Raw genomic sequence first — 27346 nt, forward strand, 5'->3', positions numbered from 1 at the left:
CACCTGAGCACCCACACCTGAGCTCCCCACACCTGAGCTTCCACACCTGAGCACCCACACCTGAGCTCCCCACACCTGAGCACCCACACCTGAGCTCCCCACACCCGAGCACCCACACCTGAGCACCCACACCTGAGCTCCCACACCTGAGCACCCCACACCTGAGCACCCACACCTGAGCACCCACAGACCCCTGAACTTGGAAGAGGCGACCAGAGGTCAGCAGGCCCAGGAGTATGAGCTTCTTCTGCCGAGCCTGCTGGTTTAGCTGTGAGGAAATGTGGAATTTTCATTTCTTTTCTTTCAAACTGTCCCCAGGGTAATGGAGGGGAATACACATGGCATCAGCTAGTGTCGGACAGTCACACATCACAGGTGTCAGGGCTCCCAGGGGAGAATGTCACACACAGCTCTGTCAGACCCAAAATGTTTATAACCATGATTGCCTTGACATCTTAAAATAAAAGAGACATGGCCAAGGACTACCAAGGAGAAGGGTGGCTGACGTTTTGCTCCTGTGGGAAAGTCACGCCCTCTTATCTGTCAGAGTGTACAGAGGCGAGGCAGCTCAGCAGGGCCAACAGTTGCTTCCTGTAGTGAGCTCTGCTGGCATGCAGGCCCGCGGCGGCAGGCTCAACAGCAACGGAAAGAATGACTACGGCGTCCGACCTTCCTGAGGCATGGCTGATATGGAAACTGGCTGGCCAGGCCGTGATGGAAAGTGTGAATCCACTCTTGCTGAGGGTTGAATGACTGAATGAATAGTCAGCCTGGGGCCCTTGCTAAAATATCACTGCAGCTCACTCTGCTGGTTGGGACCCAGTCCTGCCCTTCCCTGGGGCTCGACCTGAGGCAGTGCTTACAAAAGCAGCAGGGACAGGCTCCTGACAACTGAAGCCAGGGAGCTGTGGGTGTGGTGGTACCCACAAAACACCCAGCAGTGGGCAGCATATACTCTTTCTGCTGCCCCCCACCTTAGTGCTGGTCGCAGGGAGATCTTGAGGGCTGAGTAGTTTTTGTCCCACTCTATGAATGAGAGAATGGCTGGCTCAAGATTGCACAAAGCAGGGAGACCCCAGAAGCTAGCTGATACTTGATGGCCTGCAACCACCCCCACTTCTTTTTTTTTTTCTTTTCTTTTTTTTTTTTCGGAGCTGAGAACTGAACCCAGGGCCTTGCACTTACTACCCCCACTTCTTATACGCACGCACGCAGGCACGCACGTACACACTCGAATACACTGGAATCTCAGCAAAGTACCAGGATCTGCAATCCCACAATCTGCAGGGAATTCCTGTGAACATGGCTGGGGGAGAGTTGGGAGAAGAGTTTTGGGTGAAAACTTTCTAAAATGTCCTGTAGATAAGATCAGGCGTGCCTAGGGGAATGTTGTGGGTCAGTCAGTCTGTTCCAGCAACAGGGGAAACCAGAACTAATGACTCAGCCTTCCACACAGGGGGAAATGTTCCTCAGACTGAAGGGATGGAGTGCCAGCAGGGAGGAGGAGGAGGAGGGAGAGGAGGAGGATGAAGAAGAGAGGAAAAAAGAAAAGATACTCAGCCTCTAAGCAGGGCATCAGACCAACCCTACGGATGCAGCAGTTGCTTCCAGAGATTACTGCCATTAACCACGAGGGGAAAAGTGAAAGGGGAGCAAAGAGGAGAAAGCGGTAGATGTGAGGCGGGAGGCAGGGTGGGAGGGGTCCCGGTGGCCCCCAGCTAGGACTCTCATCAAATGATAGGACTGAGCTGACACAGTCATGCAGGCACACTCCTAGGTGTGACCCGGGTATGAGGCAAGGGACTGTCAGGCTTTTCCCAGCTTGGGGCTTAGCCTCAGGAAAGAGCTCTGTGCTCACGACCTCTGACACCTTGGACTCACTGGAGCCACAGGGGGACATTTATCAGTGCAACATTTATTCATGAACCAGGTGAGGTTTTAGGTGCTGGGTGCTTGGTAGTCAAAAAGGCAACTTTCTGGGCATAGTTGCTATTCTAAGAAAGGTAAGTGACCATGTTCTGAGCTGTGAAGAAGTGACCCCCACCACAAGGACAGCTAAGAAGGACAGAGTGGGGGGGGGGTGTGCTGCTGGTGAGCAGCCCAGGAAGACCTGTTAGGGACTCAGGGGGTATCCATGAGGAGGAGCACCCGAGGAATTCCAAACAGTGCCACCCCCCCCCCCCAGAGCAACAGCAAGAGGACAGAATGCTCCAACCATGCCAGAAGCAGAGTGGACGAGGCTCTGGAAAGGCAAAGCAGCCAGTCTACAACATGTTCACAGAAGCCCCACGGCAGGCACAGCATGCTGGCACAGTGTGACCAGCCAGAAGTGACCGATGTTTAGGAGCACCACTGGCTTCTGTGGGGAACAGCAGCTCAGGAAAGCAGGAAGGGTGACCATCAAGAGGCTGTGGCTGAGGCTCGGGAGGAGCTGGAGAGATGGCTCAGTGGTTGAGAGCACTTGTTCTTGCTGAGGACCCAGGTTCAATGCCCAACACCACAGCAGCTTACAACTGCCTGTAGCTGGAGTTTCAGGGGATCTGATGACTACTTCTGGTCTCTCTGGATGCCAGGCATACAGGTGGTACATATACACACATATTTGTAGGCGAAACATAAACAAAACAAATATATCTTTAAAAATACGCTAAGGCCATTGGGAGCTGGAGAGATGGCTTAGTGGTTAAAGGCATGCACTGCTCTTACAGGGGACCTGAGCTCCCTCTAGCAGCTCACGGCATCCCGAACAGTTCTAGAGGATCTTACACCCTCTTCTGGCTTCTGGGGGACACTGCACCCATGTGCAGCAACTCCTCCCTCAGCACACATCCTTTTAGGATAAAACTAGAGTTTAGAAAAGAGGCTGTGCCCGGGCAGTCGTGGGAACGTGGACATCTTCAGACACACGGCACTCCATGTGCAGCTGGGGAGAAGGTGAAGAAGAGAGCCAAGGACTAGCCGTGTGGACACCGGGGAGATTGCTAAGAGCATTCAGGGGAGAACTACCTGTTATTCACTTTAGAAACCATACTGTTAGCTGATTACGTGCCGCAGGTATTCTGACCATGCCCATGGAGAGTTCAGGTCACCATCACAGTTGAGCTGAATCCATGATCCCCTGTCCCCAGTTATAGTTTGCCGTGTGCAAGGTCATCCACAGGTCTCGTGTTTGAACACCTGGTCCCCAGCTGCCAGCACTGTCTGGGGAGGTTGGTGACAGGTGGCCTAGCCTATGCACGGCCAGGGTGGGCCTTGGAGGCAGCAGCCATTGCACACTTCAGACACAGAGTTCTGCTTTCTGACCTGCAGAGACCTGAGAACCACTGTCACATGTCTCTACTGCTACAGACTGCCCACTTCTACCACCACTGCCCCACCATGTGGATGGTATCCCCTGAAACCATGAGCCAGACAAATCCTCAGCTCTTCAGTTGTGTCTGAGGGGTGCGTGGTTAGAGCGGTGGTGCAGGTGGCTATTACACAGCTTCCTTCCCATCTGGCCTGGAACCCTCACTGCCAGGGCTGTGGACTGACTGCTTACAGTCCTGTGAAGAGTAAAGTTCAAACAGTCATTACGTGGGTCTGAATTCAACGTGTATTTCCAGGGGACAGAAAGGGTAGGGTACACAGAGTGGTGTGCCCAGATGGACTGCCTGTGAGGGCAGGGGACAGGAAGCGGCCCTCAACAAGAATTAACCTGCTGATGCCTAGATCTCAGACTTCCAGACTTCAAAATAAAGAGAAAATTCTGGGGACACATGCACATACAGACAAAACACTTTATATGTAAATAAGTAGATAAACCTTTAAAAAACCCACAATGTAATTATGAGAGAGAGAGAGAGAGAGAGAGAGAGAGAGAGAGAGAGAGAGAGAGAGAGAAATTAGCTCTGTTGTTTAAGCTTCTGGCATTCTATTATTTAGAGACTACATGGCCAGAGCAGCCAAGGCAGAGAACTGAAGTTTGTCCATTTAACACAGTATTCCGTCCTGTTTCATGCACACATACAAATATGCATGCACGCACCCTGCACATAGAAGCAAGGTTCATGGGTCATGACAACCATCATAAATAAGGAGGCCTAACCAAGAGCTTCAGTGTATACCTCAGGTACCTTGGGACAGCCTTCTGGTGGCTCCCCTGCTACCTGGTGGCTGCAGCAACAATTTGATCCCCAAGAAATGGGCTGCTCTAAGATCGCTTGGAGAGACACTGGAAGGCACTCTATGCATGATGCAGGAATTTGTTGAATTTAAATCTAATGCCAAACTTTAGGGGTAGAAGTCTCACCCTGTACTGAGATCACTCTCTGGCCGCCAGAAGACGTTCAGAGCCCAGCCACATTAGTGATCCCAGCCTGGCTGCTTTCCTGTGAATTCACCAAACACCTTCAGATTGGGAAACTCAGCTTCAACAGCAGCATCTTTCTGAGTGTTCCAACCAACTCCAAGAAAACTGGCACTCAAATGGTTAGCACGAGACCTCCACTTCGTTCTTGCAAATGGCACCTCAGACACATCCCTCTGGCAGAGGGTTTTCCCTAGCTAAGGGTTTTCTGCTAAGACCCACTCTTCAGCCGTGCTGACCGCTGTGGAAAGCCAGGTTCTGTGAAGACTATCCTGTTAATGTTCATACCTATTGGGGTTTCTGTCAAATTGCTAGGTGAGTGGGTGTAATTAGGGACAGTAGGAGAAATTACCCAGGATGCACAGGGTGTCAGTCAAAAGAGGAAAGTACCTGAAGACCATCACTGCCTTGAACGCTGCGTCGGTCACCTGCTTACTTTACCAGTCAGGTGTCTGCAGAGCACTGCAGAAGTGTGTGCCTGCTTGCCCTGGGCAGCCCGTGAGTTAACCTGTACCACGCAGGCTTTCCTAGCTGAGCCTGATCCCAGCAGACTTCAGAGGAACCTCATGGGTCCCTAACAGCTTTGCCTCAGACAACGGCCTGAGGACCAAAACCAAGTACCAAGACAGGGTCATGCTGCGATATGTCAAAATATTTTATATAAACTGTACACACTCTTATTAAATCACTTATAAGTTATTCTTATCCAAAATAACTTTTAAAAAAGAAACATCTTAAAGCAGGATGTTTAAGAATGTAAGCAGTTTCTGATGATCGCCTTTTGGCTCACTCTGGTGATTATTTCCATCGATTTCCCTCAGGTCTTCCCAGGCTTTACCTCTTATCAAAAACAGCAAGAGCCAATGGTACGAGCACTTCCAGGGTCACTCGCTGGCTAGAGAAGCCAACAAGAGACATCAATGGCACTTTGTCTGTGCACAGGCTTGCATTAGACCAGGACATCACCTGAACAGGAGCCACTCAAACAGAGAGAAATGATATCTTAACGGCTGAGTTCCTGGAAGTGGGGAAGAAGCAATTTTCAAAAATACTTTGTAAGAAGTACAGAACGTAGATTGTTTGAGACAAACAGAAACCAAATAGGTGACACAAGGAGAGTGACTGGTGAGAGTGACAGGAGTCCTGGGACAGTCCTGCTCTCGAAGCTCAAAGCCAAGGTGCCTCACAAAGGCCATAGGTCAAGGGCTTGGTCCCTAGGCGTGGCTCTGCTGGGAGGTGTGGAGCCCTGGGGAGGAGGAGACATGTTGGGCCTTGGCCTCATTCTCTTCCTTACAGCTGCCTTCTGGTCCTGAGTTGAACAGTTTTGCTCTACTGCAAACTCCCCATCACTGCTGTCTAGCACCCTCCTAGAGAGCCAAAACCAACAGGCAGACCTGATCACCAATGGGGCACTGAAGCTTAAGAGGAAAACAAACCTTCTGTATATTTGTGTGTGTGTGTGTGTGTGTGTGTGTGTGTGTGTGTGTATAAATTATATGTATATTACATATGTATACACTACATATATATGAATATATGTATATTATACATACATACATGTGTGCATGTGTATATACATATATAATTATGTGACATATATAATATATATATTTATTATATCCTGACCACAGTTTCCCCTCCCTTGTCTCCCTGCTTTCCCTCTTTCCCTGCCCCATTCAGACCTTCTCTGTTTTGAACCTTCCTTCTTTTTTTTTTTTTTTTTGGTTCTTTTTTTCGGAGCTGGGGACCGAACCCAGGGCCTTGTGCTTCCTAGGCAAGCGCCCTACCACTGAGCTAAATCCCCAGCCCCTTGAACCTTCCTTCTTACAAGTTGAGTATTTCAGATATTTTGTTATAGTGACAGAGGTGTGTTTAATACTGAAAACCAAAAGGGTCATTTTTACCAACTCTAAGTTTGCATTTACCTGATGAATCTCTAGCTTCAAGACTACTCAAAGCAAAAGCTGGCAGCGCAGCAGGAGAAGAAGCAAGCTCTAAGCATGGCTGGGAGTCGGAAGAGGCTTCTCCAGCATGGACAATCTCGTCTGCACGAGTCCTGAGGCTGATGTTGCCATCACCGGCCCCACTGGTTCTCAGGCCTCCTGCCAATCAATCCCAGCAGGGCTGTGTGCTGGTGGGAGGCAGGTGACAGGTCCCCACAGTCACAGCAGGTGTACCTTCACGGGACATCTCACCTCTCCCTGCACCTGCTCTGCCCAGTCCATTTCTGGAGAGCCCCGCAGGTGCAGACTCCTCAGTACTTGCATGCAGCCTATGTTTACTGCCTTCTGCTCCTACAGGCACCACTCTGTGAACTCATCATGATTGTTTGGCCAGTGGCCTTGGGGCAAATCCCTCCCTCTACCAGGCTCCTTATATCCCCCAGACCTCGGCTTAAAAGTCACCTTCTGATGACACACTTTACGCATGGCAATGATCGTGTGTGACTAACATATCCTAAGCTAGCACTCGACTCTCATGGAAATGCACTTCCTGTGAGGGCACGCCTGGCTTTGAGTTCCTGTGTACGTTTGCCGCCAAAGTGGATGCATAAACATCTGTGAATGAGTCAGTAAGGGTATGGTTAAAAAGCCTCATGTACTCTAATGCCAAAGGGGCAGCAAGGAGAGCAGCACAATCTGATTCCTTCTGAACTGCTTTTCTGTGAGTGAGTGCTGTCTCCACACTGCTGACCATCCTGGCACTCACGTCCCCCGACCCCCACTCTGATGTGCCCAGGTGGTGGAGCTCTGTGTATTGTGTCCTGTTGGCGCCTGGTCTGTGGCTGGCCTGTAGCATCCTTGATGGTCCCTGAGTGGGAGGGACTCTGAAGGAAGGTTACAAGAGGACTAGAAGATTATCTGCCCCCACACAATCATCGAGAAGCAGCTAAAAGAAAATGGTTCTAGGACGAGCCCTCAGACACATAAGGCCCCTTACGTACAGTGCTGTACCGTGTGAGTATAACCTATGCACATCCTCCTGAACGCTCTAGGTGCCCATGCTGGGACATGGCTTTTCAGTCAGGCAAAGCAGCACTCCCACGATAGTCCCTGGTGGCGGTATCTAGCATGTGCCGAGGACATGGGACGGGGCTGTGGCCCTAGGTCCACGGAAGGGACATGGATAGGGGCTGCCTGCTGCCAACAGAGTTCACAGTAGAAGAAGAACGTTTGCACCCTTCCCAAGAGAAGAGCCTAAACCTCCAGGCCTGCGTGTCTACAAAATCTGTGGCCTGCAGCTGACGGTCTCTACCTTGCTAGGTCCCAATAGGTCACTTACAGGATGAGCTCTGAGAAACCTAGTCAGAAAGAGGCACAATAGGGACACACTCAATTCCTGGTAAAAATGCTATGTATTGGCAAGTTTAACAGTTTCAGTCTAATACTAACTGGTCCTCACCCAACTGCCATGGGTTGACAGTGTCTGCCACTGTCAGGTCAGGATGTCCCTAAACAACACGACACAACAGTCAATAGTACCTGTCTGGGCCACCCACAGTCGCCGTCTTCCTTCTGGGGAGTTAGACCCACAGGCAAGGCTAATACACCTGCCACTTTCCCCATCACTCACAGTGGCTCTCAGCAGCCTGGGCTGACTGAGCCCACTGGGGCAGTGGACTATCTGTAGAGGCAGGAGAGACCCCTCTGTTACAGGACTGTCTCCAGAGGCTATGCTCAGTGAACAGATGGAAACTGTCTAGATGCTGAGCCAGGTGCACTCACGGATGGAGGCTTCAGCCAGAGGAATGGGCTATGCCCCAGAGTGGCCAATGCCGGGCAGAGCCAGAGTCCCAGAGTAATGGAAAGTCCACACACTTTAACTCTGGGATCAGAAAGGGGGGACGGGGAAGTGTGCACTTATTTGTTATTCGGCACAGCGGGCAATGAGTAAAGGAGCAGAGCTGTTCCCGACAGACTGATGAGGGCTGTCCTAGCCCTTAAATCAGAAATCGATCCTCCTAAAACAAGCAGCCAGCAGCTGAACAGACGCAGGCCCAGGGGACTGCGTCAACACGCACGCAGGTGAGGGCAGGTGACAGATAGGGAGAAGGACAGAGAAAGATGGAGGAAGAGGACAAACATGGCTTGAAGTAGACACAGGTGGCTATGAGTGTCATACAAGGGCAATAAGGTCAAGAGGTTTGTCCAGTCTAGGCGGGCAGCTTGTACCAATATCAATTGAGCTTTCAGTTCTTTGTGTGGGCGTTTTGTGAGTTGAGAATTTACTGTTATAAATCTAACTGATAATTTACAGGCCTCTGGAGTTTTCTTTATACGGGGCTCAGGGTTTAGAGCAAGTTGTAGCAGACTAGCCACAGGGAACGGATGACGGGAAACCAGCGGTTCAGCAGTAAGCGAACCATAGGAAGTTGGATCCGCTGCATGGGGGCGGGAGACCGCCTAGGGCCAGACAGTAGCCCATGATAGCATGGATTGATTTTTAATTATTACACGCAACAAGGCCCTGAATGGCTCTCACAAGAGACTACAGAAGCTGCAAACACACACACACACACACACACACACACACACACACACACACACACACACAGAGAACAATCTTGTAGTCAGAGAAAAATAGCGTTCTGTGGAAACAGAGGGGAACGAATGCCTTTTAGGGAGCCTTGAGATCCCTAAAGTGTAATATGGGAGTTTCTTTTCACATTGCTATGGTGAGTGTGGACAAAAGCTAAGGGAGAAAGGGCTTATTATGATTCACAGTTCAAGGTACAGTTGAACATAGTGGGGAAGTCATGGTGACAGCAGCTGGGGACAACTGGTCACATCACATCCCAAGCTGGCAGCAGAGAATGAGGAACACAGCTGCTTGCTCCTGTCTCTGCTGCACAGTTGGGGTCCCAGCCAGGGGATGGTGCTGCTCACAGTGGGCAGGCCTTATCACTTCTGTTAACATAGCCAAGATCAGCACCCGCAGGCATGCCCAGAGAACCACCATCCGGCTGATCCAGGATTCTACGAGTTGACAGCTGGCACTGACCATCACAGGAGGCCTGGAGCAGGACACAGGGTAGGGGACAGTGACAGAAGCAACCAAGCTTCAGAAAGAAGGATGCAGTTGTCTGTGGACCAATTCCCCAGGCTTTAGTGTCCTCATTAGGGAATAGGGATGCTCCAGGGATCCTGAGGTTAGACTCAGTACAGACCAGTGCAGGCTGCTGGTAAGGGGTCGTAAGACTCTGGAATAAAACAACCGGGATTCACACCCGCTCCCACTACTTGGCTGTGCAATACCAAACAAGTGACGGTCCCTCCACAAGCCTAGACTGCTCCACCCACAGAAGTGGGAAAAGCTTGGAAAGTGTGCTGCCAGGCAGGGAACACAAAGGAGCATCTAAGAGGAGGGAAACCGTCTCAGTGTTGAAGCTCTATGCACCTCAAGGCTTTTCCCTCATCATGAAAACAAGGCAGAGCATGGCTGCTGGGAGAACCTTCTCCAGCTGTGTATGACCTTTCACCAACACACCTTCTGCCTTCTGCTCACTCACTCACTCAACATTGGGGCAGCCAGCGGCCGCTCTGCAGGGGGCTGCTGCCATCTAAGCCTCTCAAGGAGACTGAGTTAGCTCTGGTTCCCAGGAGACTGGGTCCCTGTCACAGCCAAGGATGACATCTTAACTGGTCACAGAGGACGGCACACAGGCTCTGCTGGCTGTGAGGAAGAACAATGCACTCATCTCCTTCCCAGGGATGAAATACCTGAGAACGCCAACGTTAAATTATAAGCCAGAGAGGTTTATGTCGGCCCGTGGGTTCCAGGGTTCAGCTCATGGTGCATTGTGGGAAGGACAGTGGAGGGAAGCAACTCATCTCATGGAGGCCAGGGAGGGAGGGGGATGGACAGAGCTGGGGGAGGATGGAGGGGAAGGGGAGGAGGAAGGGTGGTATGCACCAGGGGACGGGGACAGGTCCCATCTTTTCAGGTTACACTCTCAGTGGTGTATTTCCTCCATCTTAAGACAAAAGCATCGAGGGATGAACTTACCAACACTAAGTGGGAAAAGCTTGGAGAGTGTGCTGCCAGGCAGGGAACACAAAGGAACATCCAAGGAGGGAAACCGCCTCAGTGTTGAAGCTCTATGCAAAGCTTTGACACGCGCCTTTGGAGACGTTTCTGCACCTACGACACAAGCTCCCTGACCTACAGTGGCAGGTCCTCATTGACAGGGGCAACTGAACCGAGTGGAGGCCATGCGACTGCATTACTACACCGTCTCTGACCTTTCCATCTGAGGTGGTCTTTCCCACCTCCCAGGAGAGGCTAACACAGCCTAGAGGAAGGGGAGAAGCAACATGTGGATGTGTGCGTGAGGCCCTGGTATCTCCATCCCGAGGAAACTGCACTGATGGAGTCTCAGCCACTTCCCAGAAGCCCTCCTTCCAGTTTGACAGCAGGTCCTGTGTGGCCCAGAGTGGCCTTGAACTCCCTATTCTCCCGCCTTGGTCCCCAGAGGGCTGACACTGTAGGCATACACCACCATGCCTGGCTGTCTTCTCTATTCTATCACCATGGGCTCACGGTGCTCCCGCCATAGGGCGCTCATGTGATTCACAACAGAAGGGCCCAGTAGGCTGACTGCCAGTGGGGCAGAAGCAGGGCCTCGGGACCCAGGATCTGAGCCACAGTCAGGGGACTGGGGATTCCACTGGAACTAGAGTGCAGTGACCTTAGCCAAAAATTCAATGCCTGCACAAACACCTGGGCCAACCCAGCCTAGTGAAGAAGTCCGTGCAGCCCCTGCTGTTCACTGGGGTGCAAACACTGCGGCTGGGGTTACAGAGAGGAAGTGGAGAGAGAGGAAGAAAGTGGGGCAGGCACGGGAGGATGGCATGACCAAGAGTAAGAAGCCTTGTCTGAAGACAGCTACAGTGTACTCGTATATAATAAAATAAATAAATCTAAAAAAAAAAAAAGAATCTGTTAAGACTAAGAAGCCTAGATTTCCAGGCTGGGTTTGGTTTGAATTTGCTGTGATTTGGGGCTGGTCTCAACTTCTGCAGGTGATAGGTGCCGTTGCAATGAAAATGAACTAGTCTGAAAATGAAAGATTCGGTAGCTCTCAGAAGCACAGCTACAAGGCTCAGTGCAGTGTTGGGGTTCAAATTAAAATGACTTAAAATAATAAAACTGTAACCCTCACTTCCCAATCCCAACTGCCACAGTTCAAATCCTTGTGGCCACTTCTGGCTTCTGGTGATTGCCCTGAATGGCAGGCACGGAACATTACTATCTGGGTGCACAGAGTTGCACTAGGTAGCTCGAGTCTGCAGGTGGGGACATGTCGTTCATAGGACATTCTTAGAACAATCCTGAAGGCACTTTCTAAGGGCCTGTGTGCCTTATTAGGACCTCTATAAAACACCAGAGAAGAAACCCAGAAGTACTTTTAGCCTGCAGCAGGTCTAAAGCAGGAGAGTGTTCACCAGAGATGGCGGAGAGCTCATCTACCACAAGGTGTTCCACATTTCAGTCCACGGACAAGCATTAGCGCACTTCTGTAAAGCAGAGTGTCTGCCTGCTATATCCGTCATCTAATGCCGTGGTACTGTTTGCACAGGAGACCAGACACCAGAACACGTATGTTATAGATGATGGCCGAGTCACCATTTGCACGTGATATGGTTATGCATCTGAACACTGCAGACTAGTCATCCAAGCACCCTTGGTGCAGAATCAGAAATCTGACAGTTTCTCACCCAAAGCCTTCCCAACACTGACATAACACAAGAGAAAACTGCAACACTGGAGGGAAGGGTTGGCATGGAAACACAGATACAATAAAAATATCCTAGAAAGCTACCCTGGGGCCCCGTGTAAGACAGTGTACACAAAGCGCGGATGACTCTTGTGTTTACACTGGAGTCCTGCCCACGAGATACCTCAGTGCCTTCGGAATACTGCAGTCTGAACACACACTAAAGCCAGAATAGGTTGTCCGAAGCGCTTCAGGGACACTCTGCGGTGAGAAACAGCAGGAAGCGCTGGCACGAGGGCTGGGTTAGAGTCAAGACAGAAAAAGAAACTTCCTTCATGGGAAAGAAAAAGTAAAAATAAAAAAGTACTAAGTTCTAATTTTCTTTATTACATTTATTTAGTGTGTATGTGGATATGTGTGTGCGAATGGCATGTGTGTGCGTGTGTGATATGTACATCTATGTGTGATTGTATGCACGTGTGTGTCTGTGTGTGATTGTTTGCACGTGTGTGTCTGTGTGTGACTGTATGCATGTGCATGTGTGTGTGCTTGTGTGTGTCTGTGTGTGATTGTTTGCACGTGTGTGTCTGTGTGTGATCTATGCACGTGTGTGTGTCTGTGTGTGCACACATGCCGTGAGAGTAGAGCTTCAGTCATCAGCTTGGTGGCGATCACCCTTACCAGCTGCAGCACCTCACTAGCCCCGCTCTTACGTAATGCACTTAGGTTTGTGTGAGAGAAGGGAGGATGGACAAAGGACAAAGAGGGAAACAGGAGATAGTCAGACCTGTTAACACAAGGCTAAGCCAGTGCAGTCACAAGTCAGTACAAAGCTGGTGCAGAAATGGACAGAGAGAGTAACAAGGCTTCAGGGGTTCTGATACAAGACTACGGGGGACGAGCCACAGGTGACAGATGGACAGACAGCTAACCCCCTTCCTATAGCAAAGTAGAAAGGCAGACACTAAAGCTCCGGAAGAAAACACTCCCTGCATGTCTGTGACATAAGATGCACAACTGAAGGAGCTCTCTCTGTGAGGCTGCCATCACCAGTGAGTCAAAGGCCAAGGGTGCCAGCTTTCTCTTAAATCCTTAGTCACAGGACAAAACTGCACCAGAAAAACAGAAAATGTCAAAAACGTTTTACAGAGACAACATGACAAGCGGCCAGGGAGCCTGCTCAGATGGTCGAGCCTATTCCTGATTAAGCCCAGGTTACTTAAAACAAGCTCTTTCCCATCTGTCAAAGATCCAAAATGACAAGGGATAGGATTCCACAGCAATGTAAACCCAGCCATATGGTGACACGGTGGAGAGAAGAAACTGGCAGAGACTGTTAAGCAGCCATCCCTCCCTCCATAAATACAGAAATGCATTTACACACATAAACAGAGACGTCCGTGGGAGGATGGTGAGCACATCACTGTAGTAAGGAAATCTCCCCAAAGATGCTGACGCTCATAAGTGGACTAAGCTGACTGTGTCACGGGAACCTCACACAGCCAAAGAAATGCAGAGCCCAGGCCCACCGCACCACGCAAAGGCAGGCAGCAGAGTCTTAGCACAGCACTCTGCAGCTTGTAAACACGGCACACGCTACCCGGCACCTGCACTTATCCCTACCCACCAGACTCCTAAATACCTATGAAAACAGCACACGGTGCGGCCCAGACGCCACCGCTAAGGAAGCGCTGAGGAAAGGTGAAGCAGAGTTTTGGTAAACACTGCAGTTTTAGTTTTATGACTACTTTAGTAATTACCCTTTGACTCACAGAGCAATCTACACAAATGGAGTAATCTACGGCTGGTACGGCCCACAGTGTAGATGAGCTGGGCATTCCAGACATCCCGCCCTCGCCTGCGTGCTGCCTCTTACCTCTGCAGCCAGCACGGTGCAGATGAGAAACTGTCTGCCGGACTCAGCTTAATCAGTTGTCTCTCTGGCCTACGGAAGATGGATGGATGAATCATGGGGACCCCCAAGGACTGAGTATGGATCCCGCTGCGCCAAAGGCCCCCCTCCACTCTTTAGCCCTGCAGGCACCTCTGTGACCTGTCATCTTGCAGCGCTGACTACGGCCAGGCTGTTTGGGGGCACAGTGCTGCAGGGGTAAGAAGGGCATTTAAGACTGACTACTTTAATTAAAACCGCAGCAGGGGCCTTGAATATTGTGAAGCCACGGGCATGCTGGCTACGGACAGTCATCTTTGCAGGTGCACACCAATAGGGGAGAGTGGCCTTCCTAGAGCAGCCTCATGCAAACCACGATGGCACGCAGAGATAAGTGCCACAGCTGCTCGGGCCCTCCAAGGACAAGCCATGGCAAAGGACACCCAGCCATTTTCCATCAAGGGGCTAGAGGCTGGCGGGGGAGGTGGAGGAATAGCAGAGATACTGTTCTGAGAGAGAAGCGAAGGAAGAAAGAAAGGGACTCGGAGGAAGAAAGGGGCAAAGAGGGAGGGAAGGGAAAACCTTCCACAAAGCATTAGCATTTATTTTTAATTATATCTACAGTACTTACTGCTCATGGCGTCTCTATGGCTGCTGTGTTCTCGGCACCCGATTTTTAAAAACACTCCTCGGTTCCTAAGTAACTGGGCCGAAGCACATTTCAGATTAAACAGCCTTTTAACAAAGTCCCCTAACTGCACTTTGTTCCAGGTGTTTACAAGTGACAAGAGTTTTACAGTGTTCTAGGTGTCTGGAAATGTGGAAGTCACACACACATCCTAAAACTGCAGGTAGGCTCGGGAAAATAAGGATTACCATTTAACAGACTTCAAAATGCAATACTTATAATACTGTGGATAGTTTTTAATCCCAGCTTTCAGGAGGCAGAAGCAGGCAGACCTCTGTGAGTTCAAGGCCAGCCTGGTCTAAGTAGCAAGTTCTAGGCTAGCCAGGACTACATAGTGAGACCCTAGCCAAGGGGAAATGAGTGATATTTTTCATTTTTATGATAGTTTTACTCCCACTGATCCACAACACACACACACACACACACACACACACACACACACACACACACACACACGGCCTGAAACATCGGGCCCCATTGTGTTTGCATTTTGATACTAAGTATAATAAAATCTGCTACACATCTGCTGTGCATCTGGCATGACTCTCTGTGCTCTGTCCTGGCTCCTTCCATCCTCAGAAATCCTGCATGGCGACTGTCATAGAGGGGGTAAGTGACTCCCCACGGGTGACACAGCCAGGGCCAGAGTTCAGCCTGCCCGTCTCAGAGCTCAGCTTCACAGTCTGTACACACTGTGGCCCTTGAGGTGTACAACTCTGGCTGCAGAAGTGCTCATGCATAAGGAAGGGTGGGTTCCAGCGCATGTGTGTGTGCGCATCTTTACCGTATTCCTGCTCTCCCGAGAGCCAGCCAGGTTAATTCTATGCAGCAAGAAGCCCCTGCGTGGGAGACGCTGCTGAGGAAAAGGCAACAAGTGACCAGAAAATGAGGAGACAAACACTCAACAGTGACCAACGATGGAGCCACATGGAACCGGGAGGACACATCTCTGGCATTACCCCGAGAGCCCGATGGAGACTGGTCAGTGTTTAAGTGGCCTCCATCTTCGATGCCATCACAAATGCCACCATGAGAGTTCTTCTCATTCTCACGGCCTCCCAGTGAGCACTCCCAACCCATGCACCGTCCCAGTAGCTCTCTCACCAGAGGCAGGTAGATCTTCCTCAACCTCAGAATCCAAACTGCTGTCATTGGGTTTTTAAGGCTGTTCAACTAGTAATGCCTACACAAGTATCCCAGTCACAAGAGCTCCCAACCCAGCCTCGGCCATCTCTGGTCTCAAGTATTTCAGCTAGGGAAACTCTTCAGGTGCGATGAGGGCGCTGCTTGTACTCTCAGGAGAAGCTGCAGCTCCTTCTGAGGCACAGGATGTTCCCTGTCCTCAGCCCCACTGTCGGTCCTGTGCCTGAGGCCCTGCCTGACGCACAGCCCTCTGCCACCGTCCACCTTGCTCAGCGCCTGCCCTGAAAGCCCCGCCTCAGACTCACCTGGTCTAGAAAGCAGCCTCACACCTGAGCAAACGGGCCCTGAGTCCCTCTCCAACCCTCGGCAGGGGATGGGGTCTGCTCAGTTTTTAGGAGCTGCCGGGTCTTAAAGACGCTGACCCTGCCTACCAGAGACTCGTAGTTCAGGAAGCATGAAGGAAGCTAAAACCAACCTGTGCCTCCCAGGGCCTCAGCCCCAGCCCCGGAGGATGTCACAGTGTGACCTGGGCAGTGAAGATTCTGGAAATTGTTCTAGGGCAATGAGAGTGAGCAAGTCTAAGCACACTTATCCGAGGGCACAGCTCTCCCTTTTGAAAGTAATCATAAAAAATTTAAAGTGCTCCAGTGTACTGCTCAGAAGGCCTGGTGTTTCCAAAACAGCGTATGTTTTCACGAGGGAGAATTTCTCTGCTCTTTTATTGTGGGTCATGGTGCCGGCATGGAACCCAGGACATTGCCCATGTCAGACAAGTGACCTACTACACACACACACACACACACACACACACACACACACACACACACACAGAATGCCAGGGCACAGCTGGGCAGGAGGGTCACTCTGTTAGGAGGGCTCCCCTTCAGGCAGACTCTGTTCTCCCACCCTGGAGACCGACCAGTAGCCAGACCAGTCCCTGGCTGTGAAGGGCAGCAGGAACAGCTTCCTACTTGCCAGGCTCCTGCTAGCAGATGGGGTGCTCTCTCCCCTTTGAGGCTGAAATGGCAAACTCGTCTTTGCGACTCTGGGTATGACTGCTCCTCTCTTCCTTTAGAGAAAGGCAAGCCTAGACAGTCTTCAGTCAACCAGTGGATCTGTGGAGAACACAGGGGAAGTTACTTCCCCCTGGTGGTCATCAATGGACAGCACTGGTGCAGATCTGCTCTGCCTCCCAGTGTCCTCTGAGCTCAGTTATGCAGACTGGGATAGGAGGTCTGTGCTTAGCCCCAGCTCTGCCCACATCTGCCCACACTCTGAGTCCATACCATCACCCACCGATCTCAGCTACTCACCAGAGAAACGCAAGGCAAGGTTCACAGGTCACTTCTTCACATGGGCTTTGAGAACCCCAGAATCAAACCTCTAAAGCTAGAAGATTCTATGATGCTTATTAATTCTATAAAGAGAAGTCACCTTTGTCTAAAAAATGAGCCAATAACAGCATCACCCTTGAAATGTTCTAGAAAGACTGGAAAAGGTAATACTCAACAGAGCTGGCGTAAGTAACGATACCAAACTGAAGTACTTAGTTTAGTTTTGGAGTTACTGATTTTATAATTTACCATCAAAACTTAAGGGTGGTAAGATGTGTAACGGAAATCATCCCTAGCCCACAGCAGTGGCATGCACCTGTAGTCTGAGCCACTCTGGAGGCTGAAGCCAGAGCCATCCAGGGTCAGGACCCGGAGGCCACGCTGGCTAACACAGTGAGACTTCATCTAAAAAAAAAAAAAAAAAAAAAGAGAGAGAGAGAGAGAGAGAGAGAGAAAGGAAGGAAGAAAGAAAAAGAAGAGGAGGAGGAGGAAGAGGAAGTAGAGAGGTGGAGAGAAGAGGAGGAGAAGAAAAGAGAACTAATGTCCCTGGGAAATAAGCATGAATCAGGTAAACAGCCAGTCAGCAGCCAGCCGTCTTCTCAGTAAACTAAACTTGACTGACATGAGAACACTTGGCTGTCAGACTTGAAACAAATGTCACTCTAGTATTCTGGCAAATCTTCAGATGGACCATTTTTTTTTAAAGATTTATTTATTTATTATATATAAGTACACTGTAGCTGTTCAGACACACCAGAAGAGGGCATCAGATATCATTACAGATGGTTGTAAGCCACCATGTGGTTGCTGGGATTTGAACTCAGGACCTTTGGAAGAGCAGTCAGTGCTCTTAACCGCTGAGCCATCTCTCCAGCCCCCAGATGGACCATTTAATGAGCAGTGCTGGGGTCATTTAAATTCTCACTGGTGCAAGATCGTGAGATTAATTTTAAGTGGATTTCCAAAATCAATTAAAGGCATAAAGTTTTAAGTGTCTGAGAGTCACCCTCCTTTTGCCAGGAACTAATGGTGCAAGCCACTGCGGAGGAATGGATGGAAGGCTGGAGGACCTGGAGAGGGGACAGCTAGACTGTACCAGAGACCTCTCATCTTGAGCAAAATCTGCCTGGGGAAAGTCCGATTGGACCTGTGGGTGTGGGGAGCAGAGGGGGGTGCAGTGGGCTACAGCTCCCACGGGGAGAATGGTACACTGCCCCTGTAGTTAGGCATGGCCTCAGACGCTACAACCTAACCTGCTCAATTGACAGGAAGTCGACCAAGTTTGGACAAGCAGAGTAACCTGACCAACACAGTTCATCATTTACGTAGCATGAACAATATCCAAAACTAATCTCATGGCTTTCCTGTGGCTTGGGATTTGAAAGGACAGACGTTAACTGTCAGGGGCAGTGGGCTGCCTTACCCTGACTTTCCTAGACTTTCCACAGAGATTATGGTTGGTCTTTTTGGCACCTGAGGACGAGCAGGATTTGTCTGAGCTCCATGGCTGGTCTTGAACTATGTAATGCAGCACGTGAGTGGTACCCCGTAAACACGTGTTGATGAGCACAGTGGATGAGTGGGTGGGTGGAGTGCTGGACCCAGATCTTCCTGACTCCTGTGACCAGGTACAGTCAGCTTGGCGGCTAACATTAAGGCTGCCACTGTGCCTGACCCACCAGGATTGCCCAACAACAACTGTTCAAAGACACCGCAAAGGGCACGAGAGTTGTAACTTGTCAGTCCACCTTACACAAAACCTTGTCCTTCATGGAGCTCCTTGGGATTTCAATAAGACATCATCCCACTGGATCAGGGTGAGCACTAAGAACTTGAGACTCAGTGAAGGCTGCAGGGAGGTGGGGACCAATGATTCCAGATGGGTGATCTGGGATTTGAGACCCTGAACCGGCTGAGCTGTGGGGAAAATAACAACGGTGCTCCTTTCACGATGTTCTTAGGAAGGGAGACATGTATGATACAATCGTCATGGTGACAACACATCTGTTACAAAGATTAACCAGGAATGTGAAGGTTGGGAATGAGGCTCAAAATGTTTCTGCCCTTGCCCCTTCTACTAGATACACACGCTGAAGACCTAACAGCAGCGTGGCTGGGCTGGGAGAAAGGCCTCTAAGAAAGCAATTCATCCAGGAGCCAACATGTCTTTACATGTCCTTATAAGAGGCCTCTGGTCCCTGTCCCCATACACCCAGGTGAGACCCTCTGTGGACAGAGTAAGAAGGCGCCATCTGCAGGTCACGGAGAGAACCTTCACCCTGATCCCAGACGCGGAGCCGCTGAGCTGTGACGCTGACCTGATGCTGTACTATTTGGGAAGACAAGACAAGCAGACAGATGCCACGATAAAGTACAGAATGCTACTGTAATCTTGAGTGGAAAAAACTCCAAAATTAGCTCTCTGAATTAAATAACATTTTTGTCTTCTAATTCTAAATTCAGGCCAACCTCAAATACCTCTCTCCACTTGGTTAATTATGATTGCTGTGAAAATTTCATATCTTGCCTGTAAATTAGCAAGGAAGGGAAAAGGACTAGGCCTTCCTTCCCAAGCCAGAGAGGGCTCGGTTTCTCCTTCCAAGTTAACCAGTCCTGAGCCCGCTCACCCTCAGGGAACAGCCATGTTCAGTGTCCTGGGGCTACTGACAGGCTCTCGCCCCCAGAAATTGCATAACAGCGCCTGATGTAGCCAGAGCCCATCCACCCATCCACTAGGCGGTTTATGTAAGCCGTGGAGGCTGAGAGTGAGAGTGTGTTCTTTTTTTTTTTTTTTTTTTTTTTTTTTTTTCGGAGCTGGGAACTGAACCCAGGGCCTTGCGCTTGCTAGGCAAGCACTCTACCGCTGAGCTAAATCCCCAACCCCGAGAGTGCGTTCTTTATGGTGCTGAATTCAAAAGAAAAGGTGAGGAAAACCCTACTAAACCCGTCTGTTTCTGGGACTTGAACTCGGGTCACTGTGCTGAACAAGGAGGAGCTCTTCACAGCAAGCTCTAGCCCAAGCCTGCTTTAGTAAACACATCTAAACATTGCAGAAGTCTGATGGTTTATAAGGAGAAAACAACACACGCAACACCACAGCAACCCAACGAGTGTGGTGCTGGCACCTGAAACCCCGGCACCTGGGCTCTGATGGCAGGAGAACCAGGAATTTAAGTAGTTCTCAGCTACTTCAAGTTCAAGGCCACTGTGTTCTTCCTGGGGTCTGTCCAAAGGTAGATAAACAGAATGACAAAGGTCTCCCTGTGGTGCTGCTCAGTGGCCTGTCTCTGGTCCTGGTGACCCGTCTCCCAACACTAGTCCTTTGTATTATGGTGTCCATATGATAGCACCTTTAAGGGTCAGAAATTCTAAGATTAGAGAAATAGAGGGTAAATTCTAAATCAAACCTGCCTTTGTACCCCACTCCTAGAAGAAGAGCATCATATGGCTCTCACTGGGAGAAGGCTCAGTTAGGGAGGAATGATGGGTTCTATCCATTTGTGCTCTCTCTCCTGCTCTGAAGGAAGCCAGCGGCCATGCTGTGAGCTGCCCTGTGGCGAGGCCCAAGAGGCAAGGAACAAAAGACACCTCTGGTCTTCAGCCATCAAAGGACTGTTCCCAGTAACTGTCAGAGGCAATGCCCTGTGCCAGTCTTGTGAGACTGCAGATGCGTTGTGCCAAGCTCAGCCACTCCAGGATCCTACAACCGAACCCTGTTAGTTCAAAAGTGTTAGGTAACTTTGTTACACAGCACATGAAAACTGATACAGTAACTCACAATGTCTTTTTGCTAGATCCAAGCCACCTACCCATTCTTTTTTTTTTTTTTTTTTTTCTTCTTCCACAGCTGCTTTTAGTATCCTTATTTCACAGGCAGGAAAACTAAGTAAGACACAGGTGGGTGAATGTGGGAGACAGGAGTAAATCCTATGCTCTTAACCGCTAGGCTACCCTGCCTCCATGTGGACAGATCATCGCAGGGTTTCCAGAGTCTTACTTAGACAACAGGAAGTGGTTGATGCCTTTACACCCTGAGGCTCCTAGCTCTGATGTCTCCTGGTCCCACATCTTGAAGTATTTGGTTTCCCCAAGAGATACAATGAGGGATGCTCTTGGTGTCAGCATCACTACATCTGGAACTAATTAAAAACCCAGCATCTGGGCATGCCTATGAGAGAATTTCTTGGTTGGATCATTTGAGGTGGGAGGCCCACCCTAGATCTAGGCCCTACACCTTCTGGTGATAGCCTTCTTAAAAGGACATGGGAGAAGGAAGCTTGTGCTTCCTGCCTTCTTGCCCTCACTCTCAGGGACAGGCTCCTCACCTATCCTGACCCATTCTTTTACTGGTGTTAGAATCTGCTTCTTGGGGATTCCAATGTGGACTAAAAACCACTCGGCATCTCTCTAGGATCTCCCTATGACTCCAGCACCAGATTGGGGCTGCCAAGACATCTGGTCTCGGGACAGTTTTGCCCCTTGCAGAACCCTGACTAACACAGATACGCAGGAAGCATTTCGACCACCTACTGCTATGGGGAAACTGGCTACTGCTTCCAGAACACTGCTTCCTTCTCGTTACCTCTGCATCTGCAGGTTCTGATAGTCACTGGTATTGACAAAGGGAAAATTGCCTTGCACAACAGAACTGGATTTCAAAGGGCTAGAACTCCTCGCAGCTCTAATGACTGTGTACGACGTATAAATAACCCAGGGGTCTACTCAATTCACACACACACACACACACACACACACACACACACACACACACACACACACACACCACTGCACAGGAGCAAAGCATTCACAGAGCTAAGCTAAGCAAACCAGCCCCTTACTGGCTTGTATTCAGTAGATTGTGTTTTCTGGTCACAGTTTTTAAAAGAAGGGCAGCCTGAGCTATAAACACAGGAGACAACAGCCTCCCCTCTCTGCTCTATCTCGAAGCCTAGTTTTCTGTCACCTTATGTAACTGTCCTGAGGCTTGAAGAGTCTGTAGTTGTAGTGTCAGCTATGAAGAGTGCTGTGATAAGATCTGTGGTAGACTGACTTGTTGGGAAGTGGAAGACTAAAAAATTAAAAAAGGAAAACAAAGTGTGGCTATAAAAAGCATCTCACTTTGTAAAGGATCAGAAATTCTAAAATCAAGGAAAAGAGTGGGTAAATTCTACACCAAACCTGGCCCCTACTCAATATGGGTTTTTACAGATTAATACAGCGTTCCAAATAAGCTAACCCACCACACCTGAGGCAAAACCACAGCAGGAGAAACTTCACCCAAGATTGAGCAAGTCTGAGAACACGGCTTTGCCTCACAATAGGCTGAACTGTGAGATGAGAAGGGCCGGAAACCACCCAAACTCCCTAGTCTTCCTCTTCAGCCAGGAAGCCATAATCCCAGCTTGCTACACGAACTGACTTTCCCAGCATGTTACACGGACTGACTTGGATGGAAACAGGCAGAAACGTGGCCAGGGATGTTCAATCTTGGAGTGGACATTAGCTGTCACTCCAGAGCCCCAAAACATTTCAACCATCAACTTATCATTGAATGTAGACTTATGTACAAGTCCATGGTCTGCCCGTGGGGACAAATATAAGGGTAAAAGAGAGGAAGGTGGCCCATCCTTACAGTAAACTGGGGCTTCCTAAATTAAACACCACTTTCTAAACACACAGGCCCTCCTGCTGATAGCAATAAGGCTTCAAAGTCACAAAGGAACCTTAGGTCCAGAACCTGACCTCCATTACAGACTAGACGAAATCAAGGCGCCGGCGGGCTGGTTATCTGCATAGATGTGGGATCAGTTACTCAGAGTTCTCTTTAAACCCCCCATTGCCTCTTTCTTTCTCCCACTATCTTTACCCCCACGGGGTTTCACTCAGGCTGGACCACAACTCACTATGAAGCCCAGGTACCAAACAGAAGACAATCCTCCTGCTTCAGCTCCTTTGCACTGACATTACAAGCAGGAGCTAAGACCCCAACCCCTTCTAGCCGAGCAGGAGGCACTGCTTCTCTGTCTTCACTAAGAGAACCACCCACAGGCCATTCCCAACTCCCACGCCTGAGAACAGCATTAGTTTGGAGTGACAGAGGACGGGGAAATTCTCAAACCCTCCCCTCTGATTCTGGGGGCTGGGGAGGGGTGATAAAGTGGCTCGATAGGTAAATGCTTATTGCATGCAAGCCAGATGCTCGACTTTGAGCCCCAGAACCCAGATGCACTGATTCACATCTAACCCAACAGCTTCTACGGGGTAGCACACGGAGAATTTCCGGCCAATGGCTGGAAGTCTACAGAGCCTTGGAAAAGTGAGAGATTCTGCTTTAAATATATGGAGGGAGGAGAGAACAGGTTCCCAAAAGGTTCCCTGATGTCACAGGCATATTCTCATATTCTCTCTCTCTCTCTCTCTCTCTCTCTCTCTCTCTCTCTTTCTCTCTCTCTCTCTCACACACACACACACACACACAGGTTTTAAAAACAGACTCCAAGGTTGCAGGCACCGTCAGGATCTCCCTCTGCGGGGAGGGGCACATACGTAGAGAAGTTAGAATTCTTGCTTAAGATTCTCTTTTGCAGATCAGAGTACAAGTTATTAAAATTATAGAAAAGGCTATCACGAATCATAGTCACTTTTTAAAAGAAGTGTGTGTTCGGTAGACACGCATGGACTACATATGATTTCCTGACAGCAGATTCTGACATGGCCTTTGGGTTAAGCCGGAAGAAGTACCCATCAAATATGCATCCGTGTTTGAGACGACCAAGGCGAGAGCGTGTTTCCCCTACTGCCGGGAGTTCTGCCTCCTAGAAGCCAAACGGGACTCCGAAACTGCCGGTTACCTAGGTGAAGGCTGAGCAAAGGGAGCCACCTAACCAGCGCCGACAGCCCAAAGCACCGGTAGCCACAGGTTCAAGGCACGGCTTTGCTTTCTAAGTAGAACTGTTCATACAAGGGTCGGCTAGTGTACCAGGCAAACATTTACCCACAGAGAAAATAACCTTATTTTAATAAAGGTTTCTTCTAACTTGTAACAGTATAAACTTCTCTAGTAAGATTATTTTACATTAATAATGATAGGTTTTTATATAGACAATTAACATGTTTTACTAAAAGCAAATCTCACATATCAGATTGTTAGTAGTTATAACAGTTTCTGGAATTCTCAGACAACTGAGTAGTTTCAGGTCCGTTTCCTCTTTTCGTTTAAGATTAAGGTTATAGGATCAGGGGAGTCATTTTCTGCAGGTTAGCACCCCCAGGTGGCCCTTCAGTGTGGTTAGAAAGGGGACAGCAGCTCTAAGGTTCCCACAGTTTTGCGGCCGTAACCCACCCATTCCAGGGTAGACACGGTCAACCTGAAGCAGACATACTTTCTATCTACCATCTAAAGGGACCCCCATGCAGGTGGTAGGCTGAACCTCCAGAGCCACACTTTCTCCCTCAGAGGGATGGTTCTAGCTCACTGAGAAACAATCAGGTGGAAGACAGTGAGCTACCATGATGCTAGTTTTGTTAGGTTTTCTTCCTGTACAGAGCCATCAGCCCTGGGGGGCTGAGATCTATAAACCTCCAGGACCTATGAACTGAGAATCCGTCACTACACACACTTCACCCATAATACTGATGCCCCAGCCCTCAAGGTGGAGAGAAAGGGGAGGAGCCTCTGGAGGCTTTGTGTCTGCCTCCTTTTATACCACACCTCTGCCCTAAGGACTCTCCTTCCCAGAAAGCTGACAAGCTCCCTCATCTGCCTCCCTGCTTCTTCCCCTGCCCACCCACCTTCCTTCCCCACCTGATGCTTCCCACCCAACTCTGAGGTAGAGTAACATCCGAGGGCAACCCTCTGGGGACCCTTCCTTGGATGCTCTTCAGACCTCTGCGGCCCAGGACCCTGCCCTTCAACACTCACATAAACTCCTTCTGGTCATTACCTAGCTCACCCTGGCATCCACATCAGCGCTGCTGTTCCTTTGGATTCTAGACCCAAAACTCCCTAAAGCCAGTCAGCCTGTGCAAGGCCCACCCTAGTTCATGGGTGAACTGACTCCTCATTGAGTGACTTTCTACAGACCCTGGAAGGCCCAACCTGCCCGTAGATCTGGCTTTGGCTCCCTTGGATCAGGAAACGCCAGGCTCCGTCATGTGAGCTTTAGCACTTCAACTTCCCGTCTTCAGATCCATGTAGTTGCCAGGCAGCTCCTCCCAGGGGTTCCAGTCACACTGCCTCCTCTACTAGCTCCAGCTTCTGGCTGCTGCTCACAGGGACTGGAGACCTCTGGAGGCCAGCCCAGTTAGGCAGTTCTAGGGTCAAACATCCTGAGCCAACAGTGTGCAACCCTGTGTAAGGACTGACTGCCATGCGGCTTCCCACCTGTTGCTACTACCTGATTCTCTTTCACATCCCATGCTGCACCTCTCTCTTCTGACAGCCCTCAGTACCCTCAGGCTGCACAAGCACAGATTCAGGCAAACTAGAATCTTTATTTTTTTTCATAAAGAAAAACTGCATAGTCAGACAACAGGCACATACCTTCCCTTCTTGACATTAAAAAAGAAACCAGTATAACAACTATTTAATCACGTTCACAACCTACCAGGTATCATACGTGGCCTAGAGGTGACTTAAAGCACGTGGGAGGTTATGCTATATTATGCACACACTATATTATGCACATGCTATATTATACACATGCTATATTATGCACATGCTATATGCAAGCGCCTGCGGTTTTTTTTCTTTTTTTCAGAGCTGGGGACCGAACCCAGGGCCTTGTGCTTGCTAGGCAAACGCTCTACCACTGAGCTAAATCCCCAACCCCATGCCTGCAGTTTTACATAGGAAACTTTCACCATGTGCGGCTGTGCTTAAGAATACCTCCTTCATGTGCTTCTTCCCTAAGGCCTGTCCACACCCTTCAGCATTCAAGCTCTACAAAAGCGACAAGCAAGCTCACTGCTTCCTCCTCTGAGTCTGAAAGCAGCTCTGGAAACCAGCGCCAACCATTAGCAATCACCACCTTACCACTCGGAGAGTGGAGAGCATGGCTGCTCATTGGATGCACAGCAGCCAACTCCCTTCCCTCTCAGACCTCTACTCCCTGAGCCTGCCTCCTCCCTAGAGCACTGTCGTTGCCTTCTGCTACATCTGATATTTACCTTTCTGGTTTCCCTCAATCAAACATGTCAGCAAAGCTTTCATCCCTAGGCAATGAGTCCACATGTCAATGAAGTGCAGCTGAAGGTCGCTGCCAAGAGAGACACCGCTGTGTCTTGGCTATGTATAATTTATATGGTCATTTACTTTCAGAGAGGATTTACAATGGCCATGCACACTCCAGGACATCCCGTGTAGAGCAACAATTGTCACAGCTCAGGGGCTTTCTCTTCTCTCTCTGCAGGCTAAGCTCTGGCCGGCACTTCAAACCTCTTTGAGGGATCTCATGTTCTCTCTTTTTGCCTGAATTGCCCGGGTGCCTGGTATCCCGGAACAGCTTTGTCTAAGGCTCTGCCCACTTGGCCACTTCGACATTTACTAAGATTCTGTTGTGAGGTTGTTCTGGGATCTGAGGATACATCAGAGAATAAAATTGCATTTTGGCCTTTAGGGCAAGTGCTGGATTAATTTTCTCCTGAAGTGACCGGGGTACTTGTTCCTTGGCCCTGGGGGTTTAGCCCCTGCCCTGTATTTACTACACAGAGGAGGGGTGCACCTCATTCACTGGGAGGAAGGAGGAAACAGACGTGACTCACTGTTCATAAATAGACCACGCTCTGTACTCTCAATCTGCACTATTGGAAGAAAAGCCAGTGTTTGGGTGAGGATCCTGGTTGCTCATTATCTTGCGGTTGATTGGCCAGTTTTGGTTGAATGGTTTTGGGAGAAAGCCTTTCCTAAGCCTTTAGAATATTTAGTTCCTTAAAGGGAGACTGCCACCATCAGGGACACTCAGTACATTGGGAGTTGTTCCTTCCTCGACCCAATCCACACAGATTTGACACCCTGGGAAGGTATGAGTAACCAACCATGGCACTGGAAGGAGGAATTGATTTCAAATCTTGAGTGATCCGGTAGAATACGATCTGGACTATGTAGGCGGTGCAAAAGGAAGACCGCCTCCAGAGTCAGAGACCCCGGGAGCAGGGCTGCGGCCCGTCCCCGCCCCGGCCGCTCCCCGCAACAAGTGTCCGCCCTCCGGCCCGACAGCAGCCCGGT

At 49.8% G+C, this 27346-nt stretch overlaps 1 protein-coding gene and 1 long non-coding RNA gene across 2 annotated transcripts in view; both read right to left on the reverse strand.

Annotated features, from left to right (window-relative positions):
• Positions 1–27346, reverse strand: part of Rcan1 (regulator of calcineurin 1) — a 79943-nt gene that overhangs the window by 52161 nt on the left and 436 nt on the right. The window lies entirely within an intron of this gene.
• The window catches only part of LOC134480974 (uncharacterized), a 47123-nt gene extending 19777 nt beyond the window's left edge, over positions 1–27346 (reverse strand). Inside the window, exon 1 of the long non-coding RNA XR_010056068.1 lies at positions 33–27346. This is a non-coding gene — a long non-coding RNA (uncharacterized LOC134480974). The remainder of the gene's footprint in view (positions 1–32) is intronic.

This window comes from Rattus norvegicus, chromosome 11, assembly GCF_036323735.1.
Source record: "Rattus norvegicus strain BN/NHsdMcwi chromosome 11, GRCr8, whole genome shotgun sequence".
NCBI lineage: Eukaryota > Metazoa > Chordata > Mammalia > Rodentia > Muridae > Rattus > Rattus norvegicus.